Source organism: Stigmatopora argus, chromosome 2 (assembly GCF_051989625.1).
Source record: "Stigmatopora argus isolate UIUO_Sarg chromosome 2, RoL_Sarg_1.0, whole genome shotgun sequence".
Lineage (NCBI taxonomy): Eukaryota > Metazoa > Chordata > Actinopteri > Syngnathiformes > Syngnathidae > Stigmatopora > Stigmatopora argus.
In genome coordinates, this window is record NC_135388.1 from 1,481,356 (window position 1) to 1,499,806 (window position 18,451).

An 18,451-nucleotide genomic window follows, 5' to 3' on the forward strand; every position below is an offset into this window, starting at 1 on the left:
GGTTTTAATAGGGAGGACTAATGCGTTTTTCGTTTTACGAAAGCCCCCCAAAAGTAAATGCATTTCCTTATCCATTATTTTATTTTGAATTCCCATTATCAAGCGATTAAAAACTACAAATGCAACGTGGCACATATTTTCTCACACACACAGGGCACACGTAAAAGTCTAAAATGTACTACAAAGTGGACGACTTTCAGCCCTGGTGGAATGGGCTCTTGTCGCCGTCTGGCGGACAAACACGGTTATTACATCTATAACGGCCGGGGAGGGAGATATTTCAGCGGCGCAGGGCATATTATTATATGCTTTACCCACACACTCCACAAGGAGCAGTGCAATCCGTCGAGTTACAGCATAAAATGTCGCTACATTAGCTTTTTTCTCTATAAACAAACGTCAGAACCAAAATAAATGTCAAAACCAGACAGCCCAAGAGCAAAATTCACAAATTTGACGACAAAACAATTCAACGATAAGATTCCTTTCCTGATAGAACGTCAAAAATGACGGCTTTCCACAAAACACGTCAAGAAAATCCAATTATGACCATTTTGACCAATTTTGTCCCTGAGATATCGACGAAAAACTTGAACTTCAATTTTCCCAACACAAGATTTTTCGCTTTGACTTATGAGTGAAGCCTTGTGTGCAATAACCCACGCTCTCCACAAGGAGCAGCGCAATCCGTCGAGTTGCGGCATAAAATGTCACCAAATTGGCTTTTTTCTCTATAAACAAACGTCAAAACCAAAATAAATGTCAAAACCAGACAGATCAAGACCGTAATCCACCAATTTGATGACAAAACAATTCAACCATAAGATTCCTTTCGCGATATGACGTCAAAAATGTCAATAACTTTCCACTTTTGACCATTTTGACCAATTTTGTCCCTGACAAACCTTGACCCAAACTTCAACTTTCCCACCACAACATTTTTCGCTTTGACTTGAGAGTGAAGCCCGTGGCCAATCCACGCACTCCACAAAGAGCAGCGCAATCCGTTGAGTTGTAGCATAAAAACTGTCTTTTTACCGTTAATTACAGACTTTTCCCGATTTCTCTCATTCAGAACTACCAATGCCGCCATTTCCCGTCCAAAACAGACGGCAAGGTCAACGCCGGTGACCCCTCATTCAACTCGTATCTCAAAGTGTCACACCCAAACATTTCCACATCCACACGAGAAGGGACGAAAAGGTACTCACTGTTTGGCGTCTTCAGCTTTTTGTCATAACTGCTGTACCACCTGAAGAAGAAAAAAAAAACAAAAACAGTTAAGCTAGCGCATTTGATTGACAGATTGAATCCACGGCGTGTGTTTACGTCCCGCTTTAATTCCCGCCGCAAACCAAACCAAACCTCCATTTTTGGCGACCGATCGGCTTTCGCCGGGCCCCAAAACGTCACCCCGCGTCGAGGTGATGACGCTGCTTTTTTTTTTTTGGTCTGTGCGCGGACATGAGGCGAGGGGGGGTGACGTGTAGCGCTTTCTCCCCCAGCCATTTCTTGCCAAACCAGTTTGTTCGAATGGGATGCACGCAGCGGAGCGTTTTGAGTGCGAGAAGGATATTTTTTTTCCCAAACACAAGACGATTCTTGTAGAGAAGCGAGCCCTCCGGGTGTTCTCACGCTCGTGTGCGGCGGCGGCGGAGTTGGCGGGCCGCGTTCCTGACGGTTTATTTTGGGCCACAAAAGTTGGCCGTTTACGGCGATACACCAGACCTGGCAACTTCTACATCTTTTTCCAGTATTTTTGACGATTTTTGATCATTTCAAATCGTGTACATTACATGTGTCAAAGTGGCGGCCCGGGGGCACAATCTGGCCCGCCGCATCATTTTGTGTGGCCCGGGAAAGAAAATGATGAGTGCCGACTTTCTATTTTAGGATCAAATTCAAATGAAGAGTATAGATGTATATTACATTTCCTGATTTTCCCCATTTTAAATCAATAATTGTCATTTTTTAATCCATTTTTTTGTTTTTAGTTCAAAAATCATTTTGTAAAATCTAAAAATATATTTAAAAAAGCTAAAATAAACATTGTCTTAGATCTATAAAAAAAACGGAATATTCAGGGCTTTTAATACAGTTCTTTTAATCCATTTATTAAAAAAAACAACTAAATATTATATCTAAAATGGTCCGGCCCACATGATATCGAGTTGACGTTAATTTTTTATCTATATATTTATCTATTTTATAATCTATTTATCTATTCCTATTTATCATTTTTTATCTATTTTTTATCTATCTGTCTATTTTTTAATCTATTTATCTATTTTAAATCTGTTTATCTATTTTTTAATTTTTTCATCTATTTTTTTATCTATCTGTCTATTTTTTAATCTATTTATCTATTTTTTTATCTATTTATCTATTTTTTAATCTATTTCTCTATTTTTTTTATCTATTTGTCTATTTTTTATCTATTTTTCTATTTTATTAACTATTTTTCTATTTTTTATCAATTTATCTATTTTGTAATCTATTTATCCATTTTTTATCTATTTATCTATTTAAAATGTTTTTCCAATCCAATCTCCTGTTTTGGGCGTTTTTTCCAGAGCGTTGTAACCAATTCATTTGTTTTTAGTTCATTTCTATGGGAAACGTTGATTTGATTTACAAGTAAATCGACATACGAGCTCAGTACCGGAACCAATTAAGCTCGTATCTCGAGGTAAATAGCTCAGAAAAAAAGACTTCCTCAATAAAAAAAGACACTTCAAGATTGCGTCCCCACACGGCAACTCCGCTGAGGTTTTGGACTATTCTTAAGGTGGTAATAAATATCCACAAGCACATGGTCAAAGTCAACTGCCGGGACATTTGTTGCATTTTTGGCAGCTCTGTGCAACAAATGGCAAACACAGCCCCGCTAAGAAAATGCTGCCGTCGTCCTCGATATGACCGAACGAACACCCACCCGAAGCTTTCCCACCTGACATTACCGGAACATTGTGAGTGGCTAGTTGATGACAATTTTCCCAACTGAGATCATATTTCAGCAACATTTGCAGACGCTTCCGTAACCAGCGGAACAGACAAAAGTGATGTTGACATTTTCGAGTTTCCACTGAAATGTCGCAACACTATGGGAAAAAAAAAAAAAAAACGTATCCGGGTTGTCGTTACCGAGTGTGAACAATCTTAGCAGCATATTTATTGATTTGTATTTATTATTATTTTTTCTTTATTTAATTTATACATTTATTTATGACCTTTTATTTGGTTATTTGTATTTATTTTTATTTATTGATGTATTTATTTTAATTTTTTCTTGGTTTTATTTATTCATTTATTTATGACTTTTTTATTTATTTGAATTTATTTTGTATGTATTTATTTTTATTTTTTTATTTATACATTTATTTATGATTTTTTAGCTCTTTATTGGTATTTATCTGTATTTATTTAAAAAATGTTCTTTGTATTATTTATATATTTATTTATGAGTTTTTATTTGTATTTTTTTATTTCTTTTTCAATATTTTTGTATTTATTTGAATTGTTTTCTTTGTTTTATTTGTACAATTATTTAATACTTTTCCATTATTTGTATTTTTATTTATTGATGAATTTATTTTTAATTTTTTCTTTGTTTTATACATACATTTATGTATGACTTTTTATTTTTTATTTGTATTTATTTGTATTTATTTATGTATTTCTTTGTTTTATTTATACATTTATTTATGACTTTTTATGTATGTATTTTTATTTATTGAATTCATTTAATTCAATTCAATTATCGCAATCAATAGCAGGTAAAATGTTAAGACTGAGAAATACAGACCTTTTAAAAACACAATATTATTTGCCCCATCATTTCACAAAAATCAAAGTATAAAGAGTCTTTTTTAACATCTCTCCAAAAAGAAAAACATTGCAATATTGCCATGCTAAATAAAATAGCTTCCATTTCCACCAACTCAAAATACAGTTCATGACCGATGGTCCAAATCCACGGCCACATTTTCCCGATCGACCGTCCAATCAGAGAAGCGCTCAGCTCTAATTAGATATCTGTCGCCGTCCACGGCACCCCCCCTCCAAAAAAATCATTGGCTAACACGCCATTCTGCTAACATTCAGCTCATTAGTAAAGCATTTCATTTCCAAATAACCTAGTAAATTGTCCACTAATCACAACGGTGTTTACCCTGAAATAATTGGATAAATGATACGGCGCCTAATTGGACGACGGCTCCGAATCAACGTGTTATCGCCCATCCGCGCCATGTTGACTTTTTCATTAACTCGGCTCAATAATGTCGTGTTTTTGAAAGTAGCGGTGGGAAAATATGACGGCGAAATGTCATTATTCCAATAAATCGGCGCTATGATTTGACGATAAATTGCTCGTTAAATTCACACATAAAAACATTTTGAGAACGATTCCTTCAGTCATCTTTCGGGGGAAAGAAAAACCACCAACACCCGAGACTGGTCGCCAATTGGCTCACATAGACACAGACAACATTGTTTTAGATCTATAAAAAAAATGAAGATTTAACACTTTTGACCCAGTTCTTTTAATTCTATTTTTTGTAAACATATCTAAATATTATATCTAAAATAAAATCGAGCTGGCGTCAATGCAGGTCGCGAACCAACCCGACTTTGCTCTAAACTGACCCTAGGTATGACTGTGATTGGTTGTTTGTCTCCTGTTTGTCTTGGCTGGCCACTCATTCTGGCCCAAAAGTCAGCTTGGATAGGCTCCAGCATCCCCCGCGAACCTAGTGAGGATAAAGTGGTTCAGAAAACGAATGAATAGTTTGTAAACGACGTGGATTTAAGCGCGCTGGTCTCGAACCGAGAACCTGAAGCGGTTCCGAAAATGAAGGAATGAATGAAGTTTGTAAGTGTCGTGGACTTTGGCGTGCCGGTCTCGAACCGAGAACCTAAAGCAGTTCAGAAAATGAATGAATGGTCAGTGTAAATGCGTTGGCGCGCTGGTCTCGAACCGAGAACCTTAAGCAGTTCAAAAAAAATGAACGAAGGAATAGTCGGTGTAAACGCTTTGTCGCGCCGGTCTCGAACCGAGAACCTTAAGCGGTTTAGCGAACCGAGAACCTTAAGCGGTTTAGAGAATTAATGAAGGAATAGTTGGTGTAAACGCCGTGGACTTTGGCGTGCTGGTCTCGAACCGAGAACCCAAAGCGGATCAGAAAATGAATGAATAGTTGGTGTAAACGCTTTGGCGCGCTGGTCTCGAACTGAGAACCTAAAGCGGATCAAAAAATGAATGAACGAACAGCCGTGTAAACGCTGTGTCGCGCCGGTCTCGAACCGACAACCTTAAGCACTTCAGAAAATGAATGAATGAACGAATAGTTGGTGTAATCGGCGTGGACTTTGGCGCACTGGTCTCGAACCAAGAACCTTAAGCAGTTCAAAAAAAATGAATGAAGGAATAGTCGGTGTAAACCCTTTGTCGCGCCGGTCTCGAACCGAGAACTTTCCCCTGAAGCCCGACCGGCCGGCCGGCGCCACCCGGAAGAAAAAGCAGGCAAGTGTTGACACAATGGTTTGCAGGAAAGCAATCCCTAAATAGCTGTGATTCATCTCTTGGTGGCGTACAATGTCAGCGCACACACAAAGAGACTCTGTCTTGCTCCGTGTCTCGCCCTATCTGTCTCATACTGACCACGCCCCCATAACACCCCCACACACCACCACCATCCCCCCCACGCCGCCACCGTGTGCTTTCTCATGCCGCTTGAAAATAAGTGCTTCTTCTTCCCCCAGCTTTCTTGCCATGGTGATTTACTGGCACTCTTTAACTGCGGCGGACCGCCGCCGTCTTTTAGCGTTACATGATCCGCCGCCGCCGCCGCTGAAAGCTGACAAAACGCAATCGGTCGAGCCAGGAAGCGAGGGAGCGGGAGGGCGAGCGAGGGCAAAGTCGAGAGCCGCCGGGGCCGTCCGATCCGGCGCGTGCCCTTTTTTTTTTTTTTGCCAATGCTAGCTTCCTCCGCGGCGGCGTTCGTCCCGGGGGAAGGAAGCGGCGCGCCCACTTGGACGTGTTTTTTTTTTTTTTGCGCCGCCGCGACGTGTTTGGAGATGCCGTCCCATTTGGCCAGAGTCCACCGTTTGGGTGGTTGGCCGACAGATCGTCGGGCCCACGCGACAGCTTTCTTGACATTTTTTGACCATCCGTTGACAACGGGCGTGAAGGTCGGGGGTGCCGGGACGGGCGCAGCTGTCGCGGAAAAAAAAGTGTGTAAAATGGACAATTCAGCCCGTTCAAAGAAAAACATAGGTGGGAAATCTGCACGTATTTTTTATTTTTTTTATAGACTAGAGCACAGGTGTCAAAGTGGCGGCCCGGGGGCCAAATGTGGCCCGCCGCATCATTTTGTGTGGCCCGGGAAAGTCAATCATGAGTGGCGACTTTCTGTTTTAGGATCAAATTAAAATGAAGAGTATAGATGTATGTTAAATTTCCTGATTTTCCCCCTTTTAAATCAATAATTGTCATTTTTTAATCCATTTTTTCTGTGTTTTTAGTTCAAAAATCATTTTTGTAAAATCTAAAAATATATTTTAAAAAAAAGCTAAAATAAACATTGTTTTAGATCTATAAAAACGGAATATTCAGGCCCTTTAATCCAGTTCTTTTAATCCATTTCTAAAAAAATCTAAATATTATATCTAAAATGTCTGATGTATATTAAATTTCCTGATTTTCCCCCTTTTAAATCAATAATTGTCATTTTTTTAATCCATTTTTTTCTGTGTTTTTAGTTCAAAACTCATTTTGTAAAATATAAAAATATAAAAAAGCTAAAATAAACATTGTTTTAGATCTATAAAAAACGGAATATTCAGGGATTTTAATCCAGTTCATTTAATCCATTTATTTAAAAAAAAAATCAAAATATTATATCTAAAAAGGTCCGGCCTTGAAATCAAGTTGACGTTAAAGCGGCCCGCGAACCAACCCGAATCTGACACCCTTTCGCTAGAACATGATCATAGAGTCCACCGACAACCAACCATGTGGATCCACTTTACTTTATGTGTGTGTGTGTGTGTGTGTGTATATATTTCTATGAAATGAATCTAGTGTCCCCTTGATCAAGGCAGTCAGTCAATAAAGGCCCAGCCGCCCTCTCGGGGTTAAGTGCGCGTCCGCATCCGCGAGCGAGCGAGCGAACGCGACGGACGGACGGACGGTCAAGTCGAGTCGCCTGACAGCTGAGTGATTGAGTGCTTTCATTTCCCCGCGGCGACCAGACGACGTCGGCTCAAAAAAAAAAAAAACGCAGCGCTCTTTTGCGCAGGCTGGACGGAAGGACGGAAACGGGCGAGCGAGAGAGCGGGCGAGAGAGAGAGAGCGAGAGAGAGTGATCGCCTGTTTCCTTAAGGATGCTGCCTAGCTGCGTGCCTGCTTAAATTAGCTCGAAATGTTTGGATTACACGCGGGAGCTCTCGCAGAGGATTTGGCGAGGGATCCGTGTGTACGTGTGTGTATGTGCGTGTATGTATGTGTGTGTATGTGTGTGTGTGCGTGTGTGTGTGTGTGTAGCGTTGGGGAAACAAAACTAAATGTAAAAAAAATCCCCCAACTCATGTTCAAACGAGCACGTGTTGAACGTGAAACGAGCGCAAAATAGTGCCACTTGGATTTGGAGTGGGGGAGGGGGGGGGGGAGATGGGGGAGAAAGGGGGGGGAGAGGGAGGTCACGGCACCCCCATGGCCCCTCCCCCCATGGGTCGCTGATAAAGGCCTCGCCCTCCCTCCATTCTTCGCGAGCCCCCGCCAGGATGGAGACGCGTCTCACGTTACAGCTGTCTCTCGGTGTCATCGTTCGGAAGGGCGAGCGGCGTGGAGGGGCGGCGTGGAGGGGCGGCGTGGGGGGCGGCGTCACAATGCCACCGGCGGGATGGGCTTTTTTTTCTGCCCCCAAGAAGAAGAACGGCGGAAACAAACGTGGGTGATTCTTTTTGAGTGGAATGTTCATTCGCCGCCATAATGTTCTTCGCAAGGTAGCCCCGCCCCCTTCGCTCATAATACAGTAATCCCTGGAATATCGCGGTTAATGTAGAGCAAGGGTGTCAGACTCAGGTTGGTTCGCGGGCCGCGTTAACGTCAACTCGGTTTCATGTGGGCCGGACCATTTCAGATATAATATTTAGATTATTTTTATTATGAATGGATTAACAGAACTGGATTAAAAGCCCTGAATATTCCGTTTTTATAGATCTAAAACAATGTTTATTTTTTTTTATATATTTTTAGATTTTACAAAATGATTTTTGAACTAAAAACACAGAAAAATGGATTAAAAAAATGACAATGATTGATTTCAAAGGGGGGAAATCAGAAAACATTTTCTGTGTTTTTAGTTCAAAAATCATTTTGTAAAATCTAAAAATATATCAAAAAAGCTAAAATAAACATTGTTTTAGATCTATAAAAAATTGAATATTCAGGGCTTTTAATCCAGTTCTTTTAATATATCTAAAATGGTCTGCTGTATATTAAAAATGGATTAAAAATTGCAATTATTGATTTAAAAAGGGGAAAATCAGGAAATATCATATACATCTCTACTCTTCATTTTAATTTGATCCTAAAACAGAAAGTCGGCACTCATCATTTACTTTCCCGGGCCGCACAAAATGATGCGGCGGGCCAGATTTGGCCCCCGGGCCGCCACTTTGACACCTGTGATGTAGAGCAAACATAGCCACAATAATTGAAAAATCGCCAAGTAGGGTCACCCCTACTATAACTTTTTTTCTTCAATGCTGAGTGCTAGTAGCAAGAGTGGCCTTTGCTAACGAGGTTTTCATATTTTTATGAACTTTAAAAAACGAATAATCTATTATTAGCAGAAAAAAAGTGGGTTGGTCAATGGCCGCCAATGAGGAGTTTGGATAGTCCAGTCATTTTGGGACAAGTTGACTGATTAGTTCGTGTTTTTAGCTTTAGCCTTTAGCCTTAGCCTTGACGATATTGCATTATTTGTGATAGAAATGAAAACAATCCAAGTGCCTACCGTGAAAAAATACATGGAGTTTTTATACCATCTTTTTAAAAAATAATTTGCCTATATTTTGGACTAACACGTCGGCCAATCAATGCACATTGGAGGGAAAATATATATAGAAATCATACATTGAAGAGGAAAAAAATATGTCTCATATTGAAGAGGAATACAACATAAGTAGTGTATTGAAGAGGAAATAACTAAAAAATAAATAAATACTAGTGGACTATAACTGTGTCTGTATTCTCACCCTGCTACTGTGATAATGAAATTTCCCGAATACGGGATGAATAAAGTGATCTAATCTAATCTAATCATAATAGTTAATAATTCAAACAAATGGCTGAGTTGACCAACCGTAGCAATGCTAATGATAGCGCGCGTTCATTTCTGGCTTTTCTCCACCGGGAGGAAGAACAAAACTAAAAGGTATTAAAACCCGGAGATGGTGGCGAGCGACCGAGCGAGCGACTCATCTGATTGGTCGTGCGTGCGACGGGGCTTCTGCGGATTAGCCGACTTTAGCTGACTCATTTCGCTTCCCTTTTGCAACGTCCAAACTAAAGCTAAAAACATCCCAGTTGAAGTGAATTGGACATCTATTGTGGTCAATATGTTCATTTTGCGTCACTTCCTTGTCATTTTGGGGCACTCACGGGTCACTTCCTGTACATTTTGGATCATTTCCTGTTGATTTTGGCGGGAAATGTCTAGGCTACTTTCTGCTGAAAATGGATTGGATGCCTAGGGGTTAGGGTTAGATCACAGGTGTCAAAGTGGCGGCCCGGGGGCCAAATCTGGCCCGCCACATCATTTTGTGCGGCCCGAGTAAGTAAATCATGAGTGCCAACTTTCTGTTTTAGGATCAAATTCAAATGAAGATTATAGATGTATATTATATTTCCTGATTTTCCCCTTTTTAAATCAATAATTGCAATTTTTAATCCATTTTTTTTCTTTTGGTGTTTTTAGGTCAAAAAGCATTATGTAAAATCTAAAAATAAATATGTAAAAATATTTTCGGTTTTCCACTTTAATATTGAATATAATTTCAAAAAAATGTGTTTCCATTTGAAATAAAAAACAAATGATTATTAGATGTTTTACCTTGCTAAGAAAAAAAAGTTCAAATAAACAGTGTTATATCTATTAAATTATCTGTTTTAGGATCAAATTAAAATGATAGATATAGATGTATATTATATTTCCTTATTTTCCCTCTTTTAAATCAATAATTGTAATTTTTTAATCATTTTTTTTCTGTGTTTTTAGTTCAAAAATCATTTTTGTAAAATCTAAAAATATATTTAAAAAAAGCTAAAATAAACATTGTTTTAGATCTATAAAAAACGGAATATTCAGGGATTTTAATCCAGTTCTTTTAATCCATTTATTTAAAAAAATCTAAATATATCTAAAATGGTCCGGCCCACATGAAATCGAGTTGATGTTATTGCGGCCCGCGAACAAACCCGAGTTTGACACCCTTGGGTTAGATGCTATATGCCAATATGCTAATTCCGCGACGCTAACTTGTCATTTTGGGATACTTCCAGGTGACTTCCTGTTGGTTTGAGGCCATTTCAACCATATTAACCCTTTGGCTGCCAATAAAGGAGCCGTTTTGTCGAATAAACTAGATCAAAGTGCGCTGGGTCGATCTCAAACTCCTGGTTTTACAGCGGCGACCCCGTCAAGCGTTTCATTCGGCGCTCGCGACACGAGCCGGCTGCCCGTGGGCCGCACCTTTGACAGGTTGAGATCGAGCTCGCATCGAGTTATTGCTCAGCTCCAAAGTGCGTTGCTGTTTGTTTGTGTGCACGCATATGTGTTTATGTCCGTGTGTACGTGTGTGTCCTTTTGTCATCGCTCATGGCATTGTGTGGGAGTTAAATATTTAACATTCTGGCTGAGCCTCCAGCGGGCTTTGCCAGCGCAGCTAAAATAAAAGCCTTTGTGGCAGCAGTGACCAGATTTCAAATGCCCGAGAAGATCAATAAATATGTGTGTGTTCGTGTGTGTGTGTGTGTGTGTGTGTGTTGTGTGTGTGTGTGTCCAATTCCTAAGCCCCAACGCCGGTATTCTCGCAAAGCCGGCCTATGCGGCGGCGTTCACGCGTCCCCCCCACTAACCACACCCCCCACGAACGCCTTCCCTATAGATAGACATGGTCATGTGACCCAGGAGGCGCTCTAGAAGGAAATATGACTGGCGTCCCTTCATCTTAAGAGGTTTTCTGATTTTTCACAGTCGCAGAATTCAAAGCGTGTGTGCGTGTGTGTGTGTGTGTGTGTGTGGGGGGGGGGGGGGGGGGGGGGGTGTAGTTATCAAAGCCCCCCTCCCCACCCCGATGCAGATGGAGAGCGAACGAGGTGTTGTAAACATCAGAGCAAAATGGCAGCTTTCCCAACAATTTTTGCAATGGAGGGATTTCCCGATGGGCCGTCCCGATTTGTTGATGGATCGGCCAATAGGGATGTCCCGATGGCGTATTTTTGGACAATCCGAGTCCCGATCAGATACATGGGGAATGTATTAAATAGGAGGAAAAAAATGTACATGTCCACGGCATTTAAATAAAGTTTGCGCAACTTTAAAAGCATATAAAAGCAGGAAACAAATTACATTTCACAGTTGTGAGCACCAAAGTAACTTTTGACCTAAATAAACTTGCTCACCCAAAGCTGTATTCATTCATTCATTTTCTGAACCGCTTTATCCTCATTAGAGGGGAGCTGGAGCCCATCCACACTAACTCCAATTTGGGGGCTGTCTCCCAATCAAAATGGATTGGACGTCCCGTGTCGTCCATGGCAACTAACGAGTTAATAGCTAAAAATGTCAACTATTACATTTAAATAAAAACCTGAACAATGACGTCAATAGACATCCAATCCAGTTTTACTGGAAGCTTTAGCAAAAAACAACAACACACGCTAGGATAACCTACGCTAGCATTACACACGCTAGGATAGCCTATGCTAGTATAAGGTACACTAGCATAAGGTACGCTAGCATAAGGTACGCTAGCATAACGTACGCTAGCATAACGCATGCTAGCATAACGCACGCTAGCAAAAGGTACGCTATCATAACGTACGCTAGCATAACGTACGCTAGCATAACATATGATAGCATAACGTACGCTAGCATAACATACGCTAGCATAATGTACGCTAGCATAACGTACGCTAGCATAACGTACGCTAGCATAACGTACGCTAGCATAACATACGCTAGCATAACGTACGCTAGCATAACATACGCTAGCATAACGTACGCTAGCAAAAGGTACGCTATCATAACGTACGCTATCATAAGGTACGCTATCATAACGTACGCTATCATAACGTACGCTAGCATAACGTACGCTAGCATAACGTACGCTAGCATAAGATACGATAGCATAACGTACACTAGCATAACGTACGCTAGCATAAGATACAATAGCATAAAGTACGTTAGCATAACGTACGATAGCATAACATACGCTAGCATAACGTACGCAAGCATAACGTACGCTAGCATAAGATACGATAGCATAAGATACGATAGCATAAGATACGCTAGCATAACACTCATTCATTCATTTTCTGAACCGCTTTATCCTCATTAGAGGGGAGCTGGAGCCCATCCACACTAACTCCAATTTGGGGGCTGTCTCCCAATCAAAATGGATTGGACGTCCCGTGTCGTCCATGGCAACTAACGAGTTAATAGCTAAAAATGTCAACTATTACATTTAAATAAAAACCTGAACAATGACGTCAATAGACATCCAATCCAGTTTTACTGGAAGCTTTAGCAAAAAACAACAACACACGCTAGGATAACCTACGCTAGCATTACACACGCTAGGATAGCCTATGCTAGTATAAGGTACACTAGCATAAGGTACGCTAGCATAAGGTACGCTAGCATAACGTACGCTAGCATAACGCATGCTAGCATAACGCACGCTAGCAAAAGGTACGCTATCATAACGTACGCTAGCATAACGTACGCTAGCATAACATATGATAGCATAACGTACGCTAGCATAACATACGCTAGCATAATGTACGCTAGCATAACGTACGCTAGCATAACGTACGCTAGCATAACGTACGCTAGCATAACATACGCTAGCATAACGTACGCTAGCATAACATACGCTAGCATAACGTACGCTAGCAAAAGGTACGCTATCATAACGTACGCTATCATAAGGTACGCTATCATAACGTACGCTATCATAACGTACGCTAGCATAACGTACGCTAGCATAACGTACGCTAGCATAAGATACGATAGCATAACGTACACTAGCATAACGTACGCTAGCATAAGATACAATAGCATAAAGTACGTTAGCATAACGTACGATAGCATAACATACGCTAGCATAACGTACGCAAGCATAACGTACGCTAGCATAAGATACGATAGCATAAGATACGATAGCATAAGATACGCTAGCATAACACGCACTAGCCTAGTGTCATGATAGCACCCTTTGAAAGCATCTTGTCTATGGGGAAAAAAACAAGAATGCGGGTGTGACAATACGGTAAAATGTCAATGCCGCAAATTTTTTTTCCTTTGGGTCACTTTTTCTAAAGGCCACATTAAATTGAGGCTTTCTGCCAGCATAAAGCAACAAAATATGTTTTCGCTTCCTCGCTAATGTACAAAAACAAAGACAACCGCCCTGAAACAGAAGGCAAAAAAAACCCGACCTTTGGAGACGCCATTAAAATAAATAAATAAATAAATAAATAACCATGAATTTCACAAAGCATATAAGGGGGCGGGGCTCTTGGCGGAAAACAAGCAACAACCTTGACTTTCATCAAGGAAATTCTTCCATTGAATGATAAATAAAAAGCCCCAGGGGGCCAGGAGGCGGAGCTTATCGCCCAAATTTGGGGGCTGCGTCTGGTGAAAGTCAACACGGGGTGACCCGTTTGTATGTTACGCCGCTTATTGTTTGCTCGTTAAGCTGCTCGTTATACAAAGAAAAGTCTTAATAATGAACACTGCAATTTGTTTCTAGCAAAGCAATTGGGTTATTAAACTTTTAAAGTCACCCCTCATCGAAAATCGGATCGGAATTTATGGCAAATCGGACCTGACCGCGTCAAAATCAGACGGTCAGGTAAAAAATAATCTGTTTTTTACTGGATTAGTTTACATTTTGAAGTGTTAACTCGTTTTGACTGCCAGTCAAATTGGATTGGACGCCTCTAGCCGACAGCGGGAGTAAAAAGGGACGTTAATGAGTCATTTTGTATAATTATGTTATGATAGTGATATTCTAATGGTGTGGACAAAAGACATTTAATACTTTTTATTCCCTTACTTGATATATTAACCAAAATCAGGTTTAATGAAAGCTTGAGACCAAAACTGAAATCACACACTTAACAGGCTTCCGTAGCCATTGGCATTATTAGACATGCTATTAGCATGTTAGCAATAGTTAGAGGTACAGTTACACATGCCAGGGTGGGGGAATGATATTGAAAAAATTACAAAATGTCAAACCAGGACGTTCTGATTGGTCCAATGTTCCAAATGTCACTTACAAAAATACAAAAAAAAACGCAGCAAAACACTCAAGACCAAAAAAAGCTACGAAAAACGCAACCAAGCTAGCTCAACTCACCCCGTCGGATCACCAACTATATTTTTTTATCCAAGTCTATTCATGTAAATAAAACATTCAAACCTTATTTGAGGCTTTGGGGAAAATTGCTTTGTTCAAACCACTTTTCATAATTAATAACCATTTTATACGACTCAAAAAAAAATACTCTTACGAAAGATCTCAGAAAGCTAATATAGTTACGAAATTAAGAACTGGAAGATTTCGTAAGTAGCGGTGTACTTTATATGTAAATTCTTTCATTCGTTCCACGGTCCTCACACAACTGCCAACTAAGTATAAAAATATAAAAAAGCATTCTTAACTTGAAAACTTCATACAAAGAGGTATGACTGCATTGCTATATTTGTCTGGAAAAAAAATGCATTTTTTTCCGAAACATAATTACTCCCATAAACAGGCGGTCAAAGGGTTAATTCATCGTTAATGGTTCCGATTAAACGTTGTTTACGTGCAGCAGGTACGTTAAAAGCGCTAACCGGCACAGTTGCTAATGCGTATGTTTCATAAATTGAACAGCGAAGAGCTGGAAGTGGAGCAAGCACATTATATTAATATTAATAGTCTGAAAATGAACGTTTTGGAATTCAGCTACGATAACGAAAAACTCACAAATGTATGTCACGCTTTGTTAAAGTAGTTTATTATGTTGATTGATAGCAAATTTGGTTTTCTTTGCCAGCGTGACTCACATAAATACTATTATTGGCTTATTATTATAATACATGAGAAATATTGCTTTGTCTTGACAGACAAAATTTGAGTCAATTGGGTGTCAATCAAGCGTTTCGTGACACTAATTGATTTAATTTGATACAAGGTATCTCAAATGATCTAATTCAGGTGTCCCGGATAGTTTTTTTTTTTAAATATACGTATTTATTTTTAAGTATTAACATATCGGCTGCCATTGTTGCTGACAGACGTCCAATCCATTTTGAATAAAAGAGCTATGAGAGGCCCCCAGTCAAAACAGATTGGACGCCTATCGCTGTCAATGGCATTGATCACTCCATGCCAGTCTTTGCACTGTCCATTTGCGCAATACATAAACACTAATATACTAAATATTTATATATATCCACTCGTAAAACAAACTTTGCAGCAGGGAAAATGTCAAAAAAGCCCGAAAAAATACACATTTATCACATTGCATTATTTGTGATAGAAATGAAAACAATCCAAGTGTCCACCGCAAAAAGATATATAGTTTTGGGGGTGCTGGAGCCTATCCCAGGTGACTTCTGGCACAACCAATCATAGCTTGGGAGCAATTTAGCTTAGCATGCACGTTTTTGGAAGATGGCAGGAAACCAGAGTACACGGAGAAAACCCACGCAAGCTGGGGGAGAACATGCAAACTCCACATGGGGAGGGACGACTTGGGATCGAACCCAGAACCGAGAGGTTGACGGGCTAACCACTTGTTCACCGAACCGCCTTTGTTTTGTACCTTGGAAAAAAATCCCATTGAGGATTTTTCTAACCTAATAATTCATAAGTAGAGGCATTTGTAAAGAGAGACATTTGTGAGTAGAGGCATTTGTAAGTGGAGACGTTTGTAAGTCGAGACGTTTGTAAGTCGAGACGTTTGTAAGTCGAGACGTTTGTAAGTCGAGACGTTTGTAAGTCGAGACATTTGTAAGTCGAGACATTTGTAAAGAGCATTTGTAATGAGACATTTGTAAAGAGCATTTGTAAAGAGACATTTGTAAGTAGAGATGTTTGTAAGTAGAGATATTTGTAAGTAGAGATATTTGTAAGTAGAGGCATTTATGATTCGAGGCATTTGTGATTCGAGGCATTTGTAAGTAGAGGCATTTGTAAGTAGAGACATTTGTAAGTAGAGGTAGTGTTGCATTTTCAAGAAAACCATCCAATATTTCTCCACCTTATGAAACAAATGCCCCTTTTCCAAATTTGAATTTCAACACAGCAGCCAAAGGAACAAACACCCACATCAAAACCACAGATTTCCCTTCATCCATCCATCAAATGAACATCTTTTGAGCGCCGTTTGAAAGCCAGCGGAGATCCTCCGACTCCGAAACACGGCCGTCAAATTCAACCATTCCCAGCTCCGCTTTCCTACGTTTCCTTTCCGCCAGATCAAAGTCAAGCCAAACATCAGAGCGGGTTTCGCGTGGCGGCGGCGGTGGCGACGCGTGTCGGGAGCGAGCGGCCGTCAACTCGGCGCGCGACTCCGTCGAGGAACCCATTGGATTTTGCGGCGAAAAGCTATTGATTAAACAGGCGGACTTAATAAAGCTCGGCATTGTCAAAGACGTCGAAAGCTTTGCGTCTGGCGTCTGCTAAAAGATACCCGCTAATAAAGGATTACGGTGCATCTAGCTTTGTGTGCACATGGGATTGCGTACTCCAAAGCTGTCCAAGTTCTGTCAGATTCGGCACCCCCGACACAGAGCTCGTGAACCTAATTTCCCCTAATCAGCTTAGTCAATAGCACCCATTTTGCTGTGACTTTGCTAGACATGCAAATAGGGCTTAACCACGGCTATCCTTAATTCCACAATGTTCACGTCGAGCACTAGTCCGACGCGTTTTGTTTAAAAACTAACGAAAAGTGTTTTTGTTTCAAAGCAACAAGGGGGATGGGACTAGAGCGAAGAACCTTGGAATTAGATTCTGTAGTCATCGTTTAGAGTGGCGTAATGGTTTGTTTTGAAAGTGCTGTACTTAGTTGGAATGATTCGAGAGGATACGACGCAGTGGGCATAGGCAATATGACAGGGGTGTCGGATTCGGGTTGGTTCGCGGGCCGCTTTAACGACAACTTGATTTCACGTGGGCCGGACCATTTTAGATATATTTAGATTTTTTTTTAATAAATGGATTAAAAGAACTGGATTAAAAGCGCTGAAAAGCAAACATTGTTTCTTTTACATCTCCTAAAATGATTCCATATTTGTTATCCGTTCACTTGATTATTAGAACTAATTAATCAGTTAAGTGGTAGCTAGGGTTCAATTCATTAGGATTTGAGGACTACTGCTTATTTGTATGTTAACTACAACTTATTATGTTGACTACATATTTATTTATTACTTATTTATTTATTTTTAATTATTTTTAGAAAATTTTATTTTTTATTGATTGATTTTTTAAAATTATGTGTTGATAATTTATTGATTTTTTAGAAATTATTTATTGATAATGTATTTATTGATATTTTATTTATGTGTAAAAAATATTTATCGATTATTTATTGATTTTTAAAAATTATTTATTGATTATTTATTGATTCTAAAAATTATGTATCGATTATTTATTGATTTTTAAAAATTATTTATTGATTATTTATCTGCCAAGTTGTTTGTTATTGTGATTTTTGCACATGCCTACTTATTTATTTCATGACTGCCTATTATGTTGACTACATAATTATGACTTATCTGTTCTTTTTTTTGTTATTTGTACACATGATGGTTAAGCTTTAAATCCTATTCTACTTTTACAATGACAAAAAAGCTCTCAATTCAATTCAAGCGAACTTATTGGCGGCCAATGACGGCGCCAGACGTCCAATCTGTTTTGCCGTTGGACGTCAGGTTGCCATGCCGCGAAAAAAAAAATGGCAGAAAACAAGAGGTGTTTGTTTTCAATCCGCCGCTATATGGCTAATGGCTTCTAAGCGCTTCCATGAAATCAAGCAGCTGTCACGTCGATGCATCAGCAGCTCGAGGAAGGGAGCGCCGTGCCCAGAAGGACGGACTAAAGGACGGACGGACGGACGGGCGGGAGGACGGGGGGGCTCGGCGTCTTCATGTTT

The 18,451-nt window shown here is 39.8% G+C and overlaps 1 protein-coding gene across 11 annotated transcripts in view; it reads right to left on the reverse strand.

Annotated features, from left to right (window-relative positions):
* The window catches only part of baz2ba (bromodomain adjacent to zinc finger domain, 2Ba), an 89,861-nt gene that overhangs the window by 68,005 nt on the left and 3,405 nt on the right, over positions 1-18,451 (reverse strand). For all 11 annotated transcript variants that reach the window (XM_077625181.1, XM_077625154.1, XM_077625170.1 and 8 more), the window contains exon 2: positions 1,212-1,252. The gene's annotated coding sequence lies outside the window, so the exon portion shown is untranslated. The remainder of the gene's footprint in view (positions 1-1,211; positions 1,253-18,451) is intronic.